General features: G+C 46.0%; 1 protein-coding gene across 1 annotated transcript in view; it reads left to right on the top strand.

The window, feature by feature from the left end:
- Positions 1-17,265, top strand: part of LOC311605938 (uncharacterized protein) — a 302,332-nt gene that overhangs the window by 204,429 nt on the left and 80,638 nt on the right. Inside the window, exon 1 of the transcript XR_014782119.1 lies at positions 11,561-12,303. The gene's annotated coding sequence lies outside the window, so the exon portion shown is untranslated. Of the gene's footprint in view, positions 12,304-17,265 lie in introns of the transcript that reaches the window.

The raw sequence follows: 17,265 nt of genomic DNA, 5'->3' as shown, positions 1-17,265 counted from the left end.
GACAGACATCGTGGAAGGCAAAGCACAACACTAAGTTCGAGTCTTCCAGTGATCTAGTCGTCGAGACCTCAGGCTAGATCCAGAGAAATGATTAGGTATCTGATGAGGGACCCGTAAGTGAGAACGCTCAACAGTGCTATTTATAACAGAGCCGGAAGTGGTGGCACCTGCACAGTCAGCAGGAATGATGGAAAAGTGAAATGTTAGGGTACATCCTCACAATCCTGTGTGGCAGTACAAAGCAGTGCAGCAAGGTTTAGATACAAAACCAGAAGGAGATGCTAAGGATGGAGAGTGGGCCGGGTGTAGTGAGGCATGCGGTGAGTTCGAGACCAGCCTGGGCTACGTAACAGAGCAAGTTCCAGGACAGCCAGGGCTGCACAGAGAGACCCTGTCTCAAAGAAAGAGGGAAAGGAAGCAAGGAAGAAGGAGGGGGGGAGGGAGGGAGAGAGGGAAAGAGGGAGGGAGGGAGAGAGGGAGGGAGGGAGGGAGGGAGAGAGGGAAAGAGGGAGGGAGGGAGAGAGGGAGGGAGGGAGGGAGGGAGAGAGGGAGGGAAGGAGGGAAGGAGGGAGAGAGGGAAGGAGGGAGGGAGGGGGCAGAGAGAGGGGGGGGGAGAGGTAACAAAGAGGAAGCTTAGGAATTTGCGATGTTGCTTAATTAGAACTACATACCTCACAAACAAGAAGCTAAGTTCTTCAGAGAAGCAGTGATATTAAACATTAAAGAAGAGGGAAAGTGATTGGGTGCAAGAGTGAAATGTGTCACGTCACGAGGGGCCACACGCTGAGGACTGTAGTTCTCAGTCTCTTTTCTTTGAGGCCCAAAGACAATTGAATTAGGCAAGTAGGAAGGAGTAAATCTGTGGCTTACAGGAGCCAAAGACTCCAAGCGGGCACCGCGGTGCCGAATCCGTTCCCTTCGAGAGAGAGGCTGCATATCTCAGGTGGAGGCGTTTGGTTCCTGTTACCTCATTTACACACTGTGTGAGACAGAATCATTCTTGTACAGACCAAGTGAGAACCCAGAGGCAGGGGGTGAGGGGTGGTTAGGATATAGCGGCGACAACAGTTGTACCCTAAACTACTATCGGCCTCTAGTGAAATGGTTCTCCACCTTCCTAATGCTGTGACCCTCTAAGACACTTCCTCATGTTGTGGTGATACCCCCCTCCCCATGCCATAGAATTATTTTGTTGCTACTTTATAATTTTGCTACTGTTATGAATCAGACTGTAAATACCTGATGTTGAGGATGTCTGATATGAGAACCCTCTGAAAGGGAGAGTCAAACCACGGGGATCGGGACCCACAGGTTGAGAACCGCTCGGTGCTCTGGAGGCAAGCTAACAGTTCCAGCGTCTCCGCCTTTTCATCTATGGCTCCTTGGATTCCTTCTCACACGTGGTGCACTGAAACCTCCACCCCAGGCCTCATTGTCTATGATTCTCACTCCTGGGAGGTTCATCGATTAAAAACCCCACGTGTCAGATGGCGCTCAGACACTACCAACTCTCTTTTTTACTTGTGGCCTGAATAAGGAAACAGCCTGTCTGACCCCATGACAAAGTGCTCGGGAGCTCTGATCCTAGCTGACTTCCTGTTAGATGGAGTCAAGCAAACACGCTTGCTTTGGGCCTTTAAAACATTCCTCTCTGGGTTTCTAAGGAAATGTGATGGGAAGAGATAGCAGATAAAATTGGCACGTTTGAAGATGCGGATTTGGGCTTGTTTTATCATTCTTTTGGGTGGCGACTTCTCCAGGAGACTCTGAAGAAAGGAAATAAGGTAGAAGCAGAGTTTGTATAGGAACCATGTGACCATTAGCCCCTCTTTCAAAAGACCCAAATTAGAAAGCAAGAACATTCTCCAATAAAGTGGTCTTTTCATCAGAACCACGCCCCTCCCCCTTTTAATTAGGAAAATACTGGAACTTCCTCCTTCCTGTTGTATATCCTGAAAATTCCATGTTGCCTCCAGGACTTTTCATCTCTTCCTTAGCAGATGTGGGTTTTATTGGATCCAAGACTGTGAAGGGATGACAGTGTGCTCTGACCGGAGCGAGAAAGGGCTACAAGTCCTAATGTGGGACTGGGGACAGGGCTCAGTCAGTAAAGGGATTGCCCTGGAACCATGAGAGGCTGCAGATCCCCAGCATGCGTGGGAAAACTGGATTCGCATTTGCAATCCTAGCAGTAGGGAGGCAGAGACGGGCCAGCCAGCCAAGCTGAGTTCATGAGCCCAGGTACAGAGAGAGATCCTGTCTCAAAAACTAAGGTGTTGAGTGATGGGGGAAGACACCTGATGTGGACTTCCGGCTTCCAGATGCGTGTAAGGGCGCTCACATAAACACACATATACAAACACAACACAACACAGCATAACTCTCCTCTCTCTCTCTCTCTCTCTCTCTCTCTCTCTCTCTCTCTCTCTCTCTCTCTCTCTCTGTCTCAAGCTTAGCTGTACACTCTCAAGCAAGTTTTCAGAACGTTTAGGTGCATTTTCTGCTGAAAGGCAGAGGCGTCTTTCTGCATGGAACTGGCGTTCTGCGGCACATCGTAGGGTCTGTGGTCAGATGGGCGGCTCCCTCTTCAGGGAAGATCCACTTCTCCATTGGTGATTGCTGTAAAAGGCCAGATGTTTCCCTTTAACCTCCTATTGGTTCTAATCTCCTTCAGTCTTTGATCCCAGCCCCACTTGAAAGCAACCTCTCATCTTGCTGCTCTTGGGTGGTCCTTGGCAGAGATTTAGTTGATTCTAACTTCTTGTACAGTCTCCCCCCCCCCCCCCATTTGCTTCCATGGTCAAATGCTACCTTTCTAATTGCTAAGAGGGAAATTGTTAATCCCTTTGATTCAGGGAGCAGCATAATAGCCTTAAAATTGGCAACTTAATTGAAAAACTCAAAAATTGCTGACTTGTTTTTGGGTAGCATTTCCCACCCCATTCTTTCCTTCAGTTTTTTTTTTCTTTTCCGAAATAAGATTAGGTGAATCTCGTTATTTAAAATGTCATTTCAAAACACTATCTCCTTATCTCTCCATTCTAAGATTCTGTTTGGATTTCAGGCATGGTCTTAAGTGTTTTATTGATTGTTGTAGAGCTGTCTAATGGGTTGTTATAGGAAATGGTCACTGGAAGGCAGAGGGGTGTGTGACATTGACTAATGGGAAACGGACACTCTCCCTGTCCCTGCTTTGCCATTTTGTAAGAATAAACAACGTAAATTGCTACTCTTAGGTCCTAAGGCTTGTCCAGGCCACACATGTCTCAGTGTGAGTTTGGAGACAGGGCTATCCTGCACTGCAACTGGTACGTATTACCGTAGTAGTCCCTTGACTTCATTATCAAAAGCTAACCAAGCAAGCCTAGTGGGCTTTTTTTTAAGACCTCCAATTCTGCTTTGGGTTCATAAAAGCAAATTCTTTTTTAAAAAATTCTGAGAATAGAAGGGTTTCTGGGCTTCTGGTATATTCCATTGATCTTACTTATGAATAGAGAAAAGGTCAAGAAGGGTTTTGCTTATTTGTTTTCCATAGGCACTCTAAATTTTCAAAGATTTGGAGACTTTCAAGGGACTTTTAAGAGACACTTAATTTGTTGCAGATGCATTAGCATATTGAATTTATGTGAAGGAATGAATGCCAGGCAGAGGGTATTGGGCTCATTATTCATTAGCAGAGCTAGTCAAAACTCCCCTGTCTTAACCAAGTGGTGGTTTGGCCCCCATTCAAGATGCCAACTCTTAATATCGCTGTGCCAGCAATTAACGTACAACAGGAAGGTGGGCGTGTCTCCGTATAGACAGCCCTGTTGGATTTCACCCAGGCCACTCACATCTAGCTTGGCTTTCTCCAGACTGGATGTGGAACTTCCGGGCAGTCATCTCAAAATACATGACTTCCACTTTTTCTTTTTTTTTTTCTTCAAATGAAACTCACTAGTGAGGTCTTCAGATTGTGCTGGGTCTGAAGGCCTTTCCCTGTCAGACCTCTCCCCCACCGTAGCCTTCATGCTTTCTTTTGCTGGTACAAGGGACGTTTGCCAGTACTTCCTTCCGGAAGACCCCGCCGGGCCCCGCCTCCCCAGGAAAGCCTCCCCTCCTGACCATGTCACATTCTGTTGGGATGAACTTTCACACTGCTGTTTCCCTTACCCAAGTTTTATTTCTACACTTGCTTATGTTTTATTTAACTGCCTTTCTATTCTCCTGTGGTGAGAGCTCTGAGGACAGAGACGGGGTGAGCTTGCCTAACCAGTTGACTCTAGTGTGTAATAGCTGGCCTTGTGGTAAATGGGCAATAAATGACAGTCGTGAGTGAGTGAATGGGTGAGCGAGTGGAGAGTGGATGAGCTCACTTGACTGGTATCCAAGGCCTCCATGGGGCAACATTTTGAATTCTAAAAGCCCAATGTTTCTAGTTGTCTCTGTATCTTTTCTCTTAGATAATTGGGTTTTGTGCTGGCCCCAAAGGTTATCTAGCCCTGCATTGGCGCATGCTCAGTTGAGGCCACCTCTGTGTGGCCTGGGGGCCAGAATGCGATAGCACATGCTTCCTGTCTTCCTGTGTAATGAAGTTTATTTTAAGAAGTTGAGAGCAGAGGTGGCACAGAGAGGCAAAGGCAGCTGAACTGTCACGGACAATGTCTGAAATAGGGTTTCTGTTGTGTGAAGAGGAATCATGACCACGGCAACTCTTATCAAGAAAAATGTTTAACTGGGGTCGGCTTACAGTTCAGAGGTTTTGTCCATTATCATCATGACAAGGAGCATGGCAGCACGCAGGCAGACATGGCACTGGAGAAGGAGCTGAGAGTTCTACATCTAGATCTGCAGACAGCAGGAACTGGCGGTGACAAACTGACCTGGCTTGAGCTTCTGAGACCTCAGAGCCCGCCCCCTAGTGACACACTTCCTTTAATAGAGCCACGCCTACACCAACAAGGCCACATCTCTAATAGTGGCATTCCCCATGAGCCTATGGGACCATTTTCATTCAAATGGCCTCAGAGAGCATGGGAGAGCATGTAGACCTTGGTTAACAACTTGTCTGACTCTCAAGCCCTCAAAAAGGCTTTGGGTTTTTCCCAATGGTTACTTCCATTCCTTCTCCCCTGAGAGAGAGGGATCATTTCGCCTGCTTTGGTCAGAATCACAGTCTAGTTACCATAGTCCTGTGGCACCAGCCATGCAAATTGCCAAACATAACGGTTCTTGTCTTGAGAGATGTGCAACAAAATGGAAAACTAAACCTTATGGTGGCAAGTCGCGGTTACCCATCACTCCTGCTGCCTTTTAAAACTTAGTTAGGCAGGAGCTTCTGCCTTTAGGGTACTAAAGGTCCAGTGTAGCCTTGGAGACCCAGCCTACCCAGGGCCTATGGATGGTGGTTGTTAGTGTTTGTGAGTGACTTCCAGAGAAACAGTTGCTCACACCACTGAGTTTCCTAGAAGAATCCAAAGTTTCCCTTTCATGTTGTCCATCACTGTAGGAAAAGAAGCTTGAATTTGGCATCCAACTAGTGTTATACAGTTTCCCCATTTATTTTCACTATCGTTTGTCACATTTTAATGAACAGTCTCATTAAAAATGTGGTTTTAGGTGATTTAACACAATGATTCAATTTTACTGTCTTCTCATATTTGTCTGTTTAGGCTTTTCTTTACTGAATTAAATAAGACAAACTCGACCTTTCTCAGTCTTACTTCGTTTTATTTTTTGAGAAAGTCTCCTCTTTCTGCTGGTAGCTGCCAAGCTATTTCTTCTCTGTCTATCACCAGCCCAAATTAGAAACAAAAATTGGGAAATTTCACACTTTCCAAATGAGCCTGAGTGCTGAGAAGGTTTAAAACAAAACAAGAAAGCCACACTCCATGTGATAGTGCTTTCAAAGGCTTTCAGCATTGGTAATAATGTTTCTCAAAGGTTGGAACTATTGATTTATAAAGTTAGATGTGAGTAAAATCTAAAGACAAATAGTGTATCATTAAAATGTGAAATAATATTATTTTGATTCATACTTGACAATTTTTCACAAGAATGTTAAGCTCTAACATAAATATATGGGCTCCCCAGCTGTTCAAATAGTATGATTAATTAAATGATTCTGTCTGAAAACTACCACTGGGCCTTGTTCTCAAGTTGCAGATTTGTCCCATATAAAGGAAAGACGTAAAAGCATTCCTCTGGTATCTATGACATTCAAAGTATAGAATTAATATTGTTGAATTTCAAAAGTATTGAAAGCATGTATGTATGTATGCATGTATATATGTATGTATGTATGTATGTATGTATGTATGTAGGCATTGTACGTGTGCATGTGTGTGTGTCTGTGTGTGTGTGAATTTCACCTGTATGGAAATCTGCCACTTGGCAATCTCAGCTATTCAGGATAAAGCCTAGAACCTGCTAACAGCCAGCAGCAGGGCTCTCTAGGGGCCCAGAGGGAGGTTGACCAAAGTCCCTGCCACATGGCTCATGCATTTAAACGCAGAAAGGAAAACATCACAGACTTGCAGTTAGGATATGCCTGGGAGAATCTGTTATCCAGAGGGCTAACATCAAGGAGGGGCGTGTTAGTTATTTTTCCTGTTGCTGTGTCAAAATCTCTGAGGACAGCGGCTTAGGGGAGGAAGGTTTCTTCCGGATCATGGACTGAGGGTGTGGTCCTTCGTGGCAGGGAGGGAGGGCTGTAGAAGCTTGAGGCAGTGTGTGCAGCTAAAAGCAGAAATAGCGAAACGCCGCTGCTCGGTTTGCGGCTTGCGGTCTTCTTTCTCATTCTAGATGGGATCCCAGCCCATGGTCAGGTGCTGCCTACAGCCAGAGTAGATGTGGGTCCCCTCACAGACAGACCCACAGGTTTGCCTCCTAGGCAATTCTACATCCAATTTAGCTGACCAGGAAGGTGAGCCCTCACTGAAGGTCATGAGACCCAACTACCTTGGAACCCTTTTCCTGGTGAGTGTAAGTCCTTCCTTCACCAGGGTAGCTTAGAAGTTGAAGAAAAAGTTCCCAAGGAGGAGCAGTGTCAGATGTGTTCTTCAGGGAGCTCAGTGTGAGATGTACAGAGCATCCTGCAGACACTGGAAACCAAGGAGTCATGAGGCCATCACACCAGGCCAGCTCTGAGGCACCCATTTGAGCACCAGTAGGAATTTTCCCAATAAGCATATGGATAAGTTGGGGAAGGCTTAGGAGAACCAAGAAATCTAGCAGGAATAAAATAGAAAGGATTTGGGTTGGGAGACAAAGCACAACAACACAACAACAACAGCAACAACAGCAACAACAACAAAAACAGCAACAGCAATGGTGTTTTTAAAGTTTAAGTTCCCTGTAGCAAATTCGTAGAGCTATAGATGGAATTCAGAAACTCAAAAGGAGGGAAGATGGAGATGGAGGAAGGCGTGAAGTTGAGTCTTGAGTGTGAGGTGCATGTAGGAAAGAGATGTTGGAAAGAAGTGGGGGTGGCACGGACCCAGAGCCAGGCAGCACAAACAGAACCCACAGTGGGTGGCAGCTCCTGAGGGCCAGCGGGGCCCGGGGCCTTCTCCTGCACACTACGTGCATATATGCTCTTCACTGCCCTTCCATGAGCTGAGCCCTGTCTTAATTCATGTCTTGCTAAAAAGTTTATATCATATTTAATCACTATAAAAATTCAGAACATAAACATAGAAAGTCCTCTGATCTAGCCAATGGACAGCACATTCTCCACAGTTGTGTGGAGAGCGGGGACCGACTCTGACATGAACTCTGGTGCCCCCTATTTGACCACCTCCCCATGGTGGGGAAGCCTGGTGGCACTCAGGGAAAGAATAGGCAGGCGACCAAGATGAGACTTGATAGGCTGTGACCATATGGTGGGAGAGGAGGTCCCCTTCTGTCATAGGCCTATGAGAGGGGAAAAAAGTGAAAGATGGAGGCAGGGAGGAACAGGAAGAGACAAGCAAGGGGACAATTGAGATGTAATCTGAATAAGGTAATAAAAAAAAAAACCCAAAACAAAACATAGAAAGTCAAGAGGAAAAATAGAGCTGTTAAATAAATAACCCTTTTTTGTTTTACAATTAATGTTTATGCAAATTAAAAGCAATTTAAATATGTAGCAAGAGGAAATAAGTAGCTTCATAGAAAAGGGGGACGGCACCAAAAAACCTACACGAGGTAGAAACAAGAATCCACAAAACATGATATTAACAGGGAGAAAACGCATTTAACCTTACAGCCATTTTGTCCTCTTTATGAGAACAGCCTTTCTCAGTCAGCTAAGAGTTTGTGTTCTCCCTCTAAAGCAGCCCAGTAGATAGCTGATGCTAACGCAGTACCAAGTGCTGGTTCGAGTACTCCCTTAGGAAGGGAGAGGATCTAAGTCCTACAGCACTTGGAACCAAACGTTGAGCACGCTGGGTTAAACTGTAATGCAACCAGTAGTCAGCAGGACCGCACAAACCATCCATTCCGTAATAGTCCCACAGTGTCAGGTTTCAGGTTATGTCTGTACCAAGCTGGGTGGCAGAGCTTCCTTCCCTGCAGGCGGGGCCTGTGTGCAGGTGGAAAATTCTACCAGGAGGAACTGACCGTGGGGTGGGTGTGGTCTTTCTGCACCTTAAAGGCTCTAATTAAAAGGAAATTAGAATCAAATTCTGAGACGAAATTAGGGGTGGATTCAGGAAGTAAAGAACACATAAGTTTAAAACAACAACTATAACAACAACAACCCTCAAAAATCCACAGGCAGATTTAAAGGAATAGGTCACATTAGGCAGCTGCTGGCAAGATGGGCTTTGAGATTAGTGACTAGGGAGATTCCAGAGGTAATGGGAAATGCGGGGCATACAACATTTGCAAGGTGACTGGATTCAAACATAAATGGGAGAAGGAAATATGATGCTCACTTATCTGGATGAACAAATGAAAGTTAGTTTCATTAATGCAAACAGAACAAATCCCAAGAGTGTACATAGAATGTGAGGAAAACTAAAGGAGGGGAGTATGTGTGTGTGTATGGATATACACACGTATGTATGTATTATACATGTAGTTAGGTGTATATACATACAAATATTATGAAATAGAATAAGATTAGCTACTTTTCAATGTTTGATCATTAATGATCAAAGAAAGGAGAAAGGAGTTCTTTGCTTACAGTCTTGTTGGAGATGGAGATACAGCTTGGGGAGTTGGGGAGTCAGTCAGTTGCCTAGCATGCTCAAAGTCCTGAGTTCCATCCCAGTGCTGCAAACACAATCACAAAGGAAGCAACATTACTGAAGTACACTTGATGTATAGAAAACACATACTTATTGTATATAATTTGATATACTTGATGGCAAATGATTCTTCTTCTCCTCAGATTATGAACTCTACAGATGCCCATTGCCACCACGGGTACTTATGTTGTATTGTAAACCTTAGATAGCCTGGTAGGACAAGAGGGAGATACAAAAGGCAAGAAGGGAATAAGATGACACCTCATGGACAATGTCAAACCTCAAGGGATCTACTTAACATGGCCAAGAACCAACAGGTAAGCCAACAGCAACAAAAAAAGCCACGATGATGCTCAGCAACAGTCTTATCCAGAAAAAGTAGATTTAAATGGCCCCCAATATTGGATGGGACCAAACTCTCTTTACAAGGGATATTGACATAAACACACTGGGGTTCCTGGGAAAGGGTGAAGGGATGAGCATTGGGAGCAAGCTAGATATTTCTAGAAGATGGAACAGCATATGTAAAGGCCCTGCACTAGATGAATTGGAATGAAACCAAAAGGACAGACAGCCAATCATGGAGCCTGATAATAAATAAGAAAAATCTGGAATGGATGAAGTTGGTAGAGTAGGAGGATTATGAGCATCATGTAGGCAACTGTGGCAAGTGTGCTTTCAACCCAAGGACTTCCTTCCTCCTTCCTCCTTCTTCCTTCCTTCTTCCTTCCTTCTTCCTTCCTCCTTCCTTCTTCCTTCTTTCCTTCTTCCTTCCTTCCTTCCTTCTTCCTTCCTTCCTTCTTCCTTCCTTCCTCCTTCCTTCTTCCTTCCTTCCTTCCTTCTTCCTTCCTTCTTCCTTCCTTCCTTCTTCCTTCCTTCCTCCTTCCTTCTTCCTTCCTTCCTTCCTTCTTCCTTCCTTCCTTCCTTTCTTTCTTTCTCTCTCTCTTTATTTCTTTCTTTTCTCTATGTGTGTCTGTCTGTCTTTTTTTTCTTTCTTAAGATTTGTTCATTTTATGTATACATTGCCCTATCTGCACATATGCCTACATACCAGAAGACAGCATCTGATCCCAGTAGAGATGGCTGTGAGCCACTCACCATGTGGTTGCTGGGAATTGAACTCAGGACCTCTGGAAAGAGCAGACAGTGCTCTTAACTGCTAAGCCATCTCTCCAGCCAGCCACTAATGATTTCAAACAGAGAAGATGTCCTTTCAAATGGTGATGTTGACTATTGCTGCGTTACAGTATTTATGAATTAGCAACTGGAACATGACCACTATGGTACCTGAAACCCAAAAGTGGCAAGGATATATCCCATTGCAGTTAATGGTGAAGACATTCAAGTCACAGATTTTCATACACACACATATCTCATTCACTCCACATTTGAGGCACTACCATGTTAGTGTGTGTTGGGTACTTTGGCTTAAGAGGCACATAAACATAGTAATCGTTAAATAAGTTCTTTTTTCAGTCCAGTGAAACTAAGAACAAAGTTTGACTATCCTTAGGAGAGACAGTCATTTTTTCCCTCTTCCCCAAATCAGTTTCTGAAACGATAACACATTTGATTGTCTTTTAAGCTAGGACTAAGACAGTAAGTGTTCTTCATGAAAAAAAAAAAGCGGCAGGTTGTGAGGGGTACACTGTGGAAGACTGTGCCTTCAACTGCATGGACTGGGAGAGACTGCAGAAGGACAGAGCAGCCACGGACACATCGAGTTCTCAGTAAGGTGGCACTAGGCAAGTGATGACTGATCATATGTGTGGGTGCAAAGGTAGCCCTAAAGACATGGAAGTTGAGATTTGGACAGAAGCATGCCTGTACAGATGTCACTTCTCAGAAATAAAAATCACTATAGTTCAATAATCATTTCTTATTTGATGAACATTATCAGCATCTATGGCACTTGGCTGAGATATTAGCATAATGTGATACAGAGAAAAACATTGAGGAACGGACAGCAGAAGACAAGATTGCCATAGCATATAGAAAGTCAAGTTGTTTGCCCTTTAAGGCCACGTGCTTTCTGATCACACATACCACTTCCGGCTAGGACATCAGCCTGTGGAATTTATAATCTTCAACTGCTGTGAACAAAACTTGCAGCAAGGAAAACGAGGAAATGGATTTCCCGCCAATTCAATTCTATCAGCGGTTGTGGAAGGTAAACAGTTCAGCTCTCAGAAAGTGAAGGTTGGAGTGAGCCTGGCTGTGTGGGGAGGAGGAGGAAGGCTTAGCTCTCAACTTTGTTTTCCTGGATTAGATAGGACGGCAGTGCTCATCACTACACATCAAAACTGTGAGTTCCATGTCTCCAGCGATGCTGTTCCCTCTCTGTGCTGATGGATATTTCTGGGGCTGTTGGAAGAGAATTCCACCTGTAACAATGGTGAGCACACGTGTTAAGGGAGAAGGAACTCGAAGGAAACGCTCTGCTACCGAGAACACAGCTGTTTGATACAGATTAACGGAGAGCATCTAAAAGCCGAGCAGAGGGAACTCCATTAGGAGCTCCCTTAATGCCCCACTGTTACCAGTACCTTCGGCATGAAACGCGGACTTTACTTGTATATCTTTTGCCTCAAGTTCCCAAGTCCACCTTTTAATGGACTCGGAAACAATAAGTTATGAAATAAAATATGTTTCACATTATGTGCTGAGATCTTTTTCAGTTCCCGGGAGATTTCTCTGGTCAACCTGTTGCTTTCATGCCTGAAGACGCTGCAACTGCTCTCATCCTGAGGCTGGGTTTAGGTTTAGAGTTATCTCTTACATACCGTGAATCAACTCATGAGATGGAAGCCACAGGAAAAAAAAAACAGTTAATTACATTAATTGTGATCTTGGACCAAATGAGGCCATGATGGACCTGATTCCTCTTTCTATGGTTCTTCAAGCTAATGAGGGAGACAAAGAACAGTTGCTTAAAGCCCAAGTGCAACAAAAGGCAAACAAACAAAACAAACCAGAGAGCTAGGGCAAGGCCGACCGGCACTGACCTGGAACGGATCAGTTCTTGAGGACACAGGGGAGACCAAGCAGGATACAGACCCATTCAGTAACGGCCGGACTTTGTTCCTAAGAGGTAAGCTTGAGATCCTTGGAGCTTGTGTGTGGTGGGTGTGCTGTTCCTTCCACTGCATGCTGAGCCTAAGCCAGCAGATGACTCAGAATGAGGGCCGATCGATCGATCACATTGGGATCACACAGTTCAATCACTGAGGCTTTGTCCGTGTGCTGCTAGTCTGCCCTGTGGAGACTGCTTGGGTCCTAGAGACTCAGCTGTTCACATGGTCAATAACCCAGTCAACTGCCCCTCTACGATAAAACCCCAGCAAAGTGCCAGACTGCGGTGCCTCGGGTGAGTTTCCCAGATGGTGATACACACTAAAGAATGTGCCAGATTAGGGTCCTGAGGACGTAGATGCCCTGTATTTGGGAACCTTCTAGAGCTACATACCCTTCTGTTGTGGTTCCTGATTGGTAGTCTTTCTACAGAGCCAACATTGTGAGTGTGGCGTTTTCTGAGCTCAACTCATGGTTCAGTTGGATTGTGTGTCCTGGAGGAGACATGGGAAGGCCAGGATTGTAGCTGGCTAGTCAGAAACGCAGGTGGCCTGACAATCTCAGAGCGTGTGGCTGGTGTCCAAAGGGAGGGCAGTCTTGTGGAGGATTGTACTGTGGACCTGTGGACTTTGACCTGGCTGAGTAGTCAGTGCCAGGATTACATTGCAAAGCTCAAAGTAAGAAATCCCATAGTACTGATAAAATCAAGTCCGACTCTCCGTGCACTTGGAAACCAAGCATAAGACGCAGAGAGAGAGAGGTCAACAACGGCTGTGAGCACTGAACAAATGCCCGGGCTCTCTTAGAAAGCGGGTTGCAGGCAACCCTGCTGTAGATATTCGGCCCGATAGTGTGGGCCGCATTATTTTCTTCTAAACACAAACCACAACAAACCAACCAACCTTGACTCTTGGCTCACCTGAAATTTGCCAGCTCCACTGAACTGACCTTGGAAAAAATTGCCATCTTTGTGACCTCAGTTTCCCTGGTTTCAGTATGAGCGGGGTGAGCCCCCTCCCCCTCTGCTCCCCCTCCCCCTCCCCTTCCCCTCCCCCTCCCCCTCTGCTCCCCCTCCCCCTCCCCCTCCGCTCCCCCTCCCCCTCCCCGCCGTTCCTAAGGCTTTGTGGTTCTATATGGCCAACACGTGTTCTGAAAAGTGATAGGTCATTAAAGTAGTCTCTAAGAGCATATTTTACTTGGATGCTCACACATAGATGAACAGATGTTCAAGTATCAGCCACATACCACCTGCTGGGCTGGACTCTGAAGAAGCAGGCTTAATAAGATGTACACAGTTTCCTCCTGAAGCTCATAGCCACTCCCTAAATCATGAGGCATCGGAGTCATTCACTCTCTGATTCTTTCAGAAGAGATTGCAATGAAGTAGGCAAGCTGCTGGGAAGGGGCTGGCTCAGAGAGACAGCAGGTTATCGGTGGGGCGCGGAAGAGCCTCGCCTGGGCGCCTGTCTTGTCTTGCTGCTAGGAGGATGGGAAGTGAGTGGGGAGGCAATGGGACGGCCTCTGGGAGTCCAGTGGCTCCGGCAGGCTTGTCCATCACATGGAACGAGTTCCAGCCGCAGAGCTGTGTGAGAATACTGCACACAAATAATAAGGGGGCAAAACCATCAACCCCCCCCCCCCAGGCTTCACAGCCTTGGATGACAAAACCATCACACACACACACACACACACACACACACACACACACACACTTCGCAGCCTCGGACGACAGGCCAATAGAGTTGTGCGGCAGAGTTTAAGCGAGAAAGGAGACGAGAGGGTCTAGCTAAGACAGCATTAAACACGAATAAAGCTAGGCTAAGGTTGGCATGTGGGTCTCCAGAGCCACTAGGCGGGACTTGGTGTTCCTATAAAATTTACCCTGCACTGCTCAGGCAGACTCTTGAGAAAGAGCACTTTGAGGATAGGCCTCCAGGAAGACTCTGGTACTCTAGTGGGTTTGAGAGCTTCTAGCTTGTCCAATTGTCAAAGGGCAAAGGCTGCTAAAAACACAGAGGGACCCAGCTGGTATCAACAATTACTCTTGTGTCGTACCAATATGCTGCTAGTGTTCCTTCCAGATAAATCAGTTTAGTTTCTATAATGGCGGATTTACGGAGTCTTGTGTTTGTCTTTTCCCATCTGTGAATTTTTATCTCCAGCTCCGTTGTTGGCATCTGAAATCTTGGTTAGTTGGGAAGTAATTTGTGCTTTTCTTGTACTTTTTCTTTCTTTTGTTTTCTTTTCTTTTTGGAGTGGTGGCCAGGTCTGCCTCATACAGTAAAATCAGTTGGGTGCTGTTGGTGAAATCTCAAGGATAGGATAGAAGGTAAATTTTAACCATTAAAATCATTTGAGCTAGCCAAATCAACAATAAATCACAAACTCCAGATTTTTGTTTAAAGGGGTGGAGACCGAGCCAGTGGATGTGCAAATTAGCCAGGCCACGACTTGCTGGCTCTCGTTCACTTTGTAAACAAAAGCAGGCCTGAATTCAATCAAACATTACTTGTTAAAGTAAACTAGCAAAAAGCTGGTGAAAATTAAAGTAGAACAGAAGATGGTTTCAATAATTTCATTCTCCAGCTTTTAGCTGGAAAAAAAAAATGCTACTACCCACCACCCTAATCTGTGGGCCATGTTCTTCCTCTCAAAACATTTTCATGAACATGAAACAGCATCTCAGTGGGTTATTCGTGTATTTAAAAATGCTACCTGTGGCGCTGGGTAAACAGCAACTTCCGAATACTACATTTGTGGCTTTGGTGATATTTTTGGTAGGCTTTTAGAGGCTGCTTCAAGGAAAGAAATGGGACTGATAGATTGGCCCCCAGAAGGTCTAATTCACTGATAAATAGCACACATCTGGGGTGCTGTGCTTGTTTGAAGTGACCCCCCGGGGGGCGGGGGGGGGGGATTCGCTTTGGTCTTTAATCTACTCAGAGCCACCAAGCCTTCCCCTTCAAACTGAATAATGCCTGAGAGGTTTTGCTCTATGGACTGAAAAGTAAGTGGGCCATTTCCCTCCCGCCCACCCCCAGGGAAAGTATTCTGCTTAGGTGACAAGTCTGAGGTTTTGTCCCTCAGAGAGGAGCAGCAGGGATATCACCCCAACCCCCTGGAGAAGGCAAGTCCTCAGAGCCCAGTCTTTAACCTACAAGTGACGGGGCTATGAAGAGGTAGACTTGGGAGCTGTGTGGCAGGCGGGGGGTTCATGCGGAGACCCAGAGTTTCCTAAGTGTTTGGGGAATAGATGTAGCTGCCAAGCTGTCCACCTGGGCCTGAAGAGAGAATGAGACCCCTCCCACCTGCGGGCTGGAGTGGGTTCCAGAACCTCAAGGCCTGTTGGTTCATTTTAGCCTGGCTTGTCTAGGATGCAATTCTACCCACCCCAGAACTCCAGGGAGCCCTCCCTCCCCACTCCCCTGCTTTTCTGTTTTCTCTGCATTGTTGACAGTGAGGCAGACACAAAATATATTTAGCCTGAAAGAGAGCACACAGTAATGTCATAACAAGACGGAGCGAGAGTGGGTAAGACCTGGCAGGTGCAAGGCAACTCAAGGGAAACCAAAGCAGTAAGAAGCTCTTTGTTCTGGAAAGAGCTCCAAGAGGCAGACCTTTCTTTGGCCTCACTGAGTCAGCCAACATCAGCAAGGAATGTTCTGGGAGAACCTGGGCTGCAGCTTCTTGGCTTGTGCTTGTACTGGTGTGTACCAGCTAGTCACAGAATAACCAACTTGAGGTGACCATAGAAAAGGTCCCTGCCCACCCTGCCTCCTCGAAGCTTGTAGACACCTGAGAAGGACTCACCCAATGCTGGGAAGTCAAGTAATTGCCCGTTGGCTGTTAGTAATTACTAACTGCAGGTCTATGTGGAAATAGTGAATGGGAATAAGCCTGCTTGAAATTTCTTCTGGTCCTGGGAGGGCTTCTGTGTGGCCCATCCTTTCAGACGTCACCGTAGATGAGAGGGCAACCTGTATCTTATCCTTGCCCTTAAAAGTGGTAACTCATTTTTGAGAACTGCCTCTCCCCCCAAGTTGTCATCTTCCATTCTGGCCCTTGGAAATGGCGTTGGCCCAACTGTTACTAATATGATGATGCCGGGAAAGTTATTTGGCCCTAGCAAAGGGAAGGAGAGCGGCCTGTGGGCTCCCTTCCCTTGATTGCTGTCCTCTCAGGGAGGTCAGGACCCTTGAGTTTTCCCACATTGAACCTCAGTTTGTGTCTATCCCATTGGCCAAAACCTCAGAACATCACTTTTTCTAGTGTACATTGTTTGTCTGAAAACACACCTGGAGGGCTGCCCAGTTTGGAAATGACTTGAATTACAAAAAAAGCACAGCTGTCTCTAACAGCTCTAAGAGTTCATGCAACGAGCCTACAATTTATTGAGTAGGATTAGATGCTTATTGCCTATGACACTTTAAATACCATTACATTGAAGTTTATACAAGAAAGTCCAAGTTTAAAACTGGGCTCCTAGCAGTCACAGCTGGGCCGTTTGTTTACGTGATGGGCAGGGAGGGGAGACCTTCGGTAATCTTTGTGTTTGGCTTCAGGGTCCTGCTTGGGTGGGGGCAGGAGAACGCAGCTCATTTCGGATTGTCAAGCCGCGCCGCCCGCCGAACACCGCCAGCTAATTCGTCCCTCATGCGAAGACCTCTGCCAAGCGTCCTCTTGTATCCTCCTGTTCCCTCACACCTGACAAAGCCATGCTTGAAATACCGTAGCCCACCTCAGTGACGGCAAGGCCCCGTCGCCAGCGAGCTCGCAGCTCTCTCCCCCCAGGCAGCTCACATTCCGCATTTTGTTTCTAGCATGAAAGACTTTGTTTTAAATCATAATAGCAACCAGGCTGTAGTCACATTAGAGCACACATGGAGAACTCGCACGAAGTCATGTGTTTTGGATTTGACATTCTGATTTATGGTTGTGTGCTCCAGTTACACAGCTGCGAGCTCATTTTCCGACAAAGATG

The sequence above is a fragment of the Acomys minous genome (genome assembly GCF_964271855.1).
Source record: "Acomys minous genome assembly, chromosome: 9".
NCBI lineage: Eukaryota > Metazoa > Chordata > Mammalia > Rodentia > Muridae > Acomys > Acomys minous.
The sequence above is the reverse complement of the archived record's forward strand: the minus strand, read 5'-3'. Positions and strand labels throughout refer to the sequence as shown.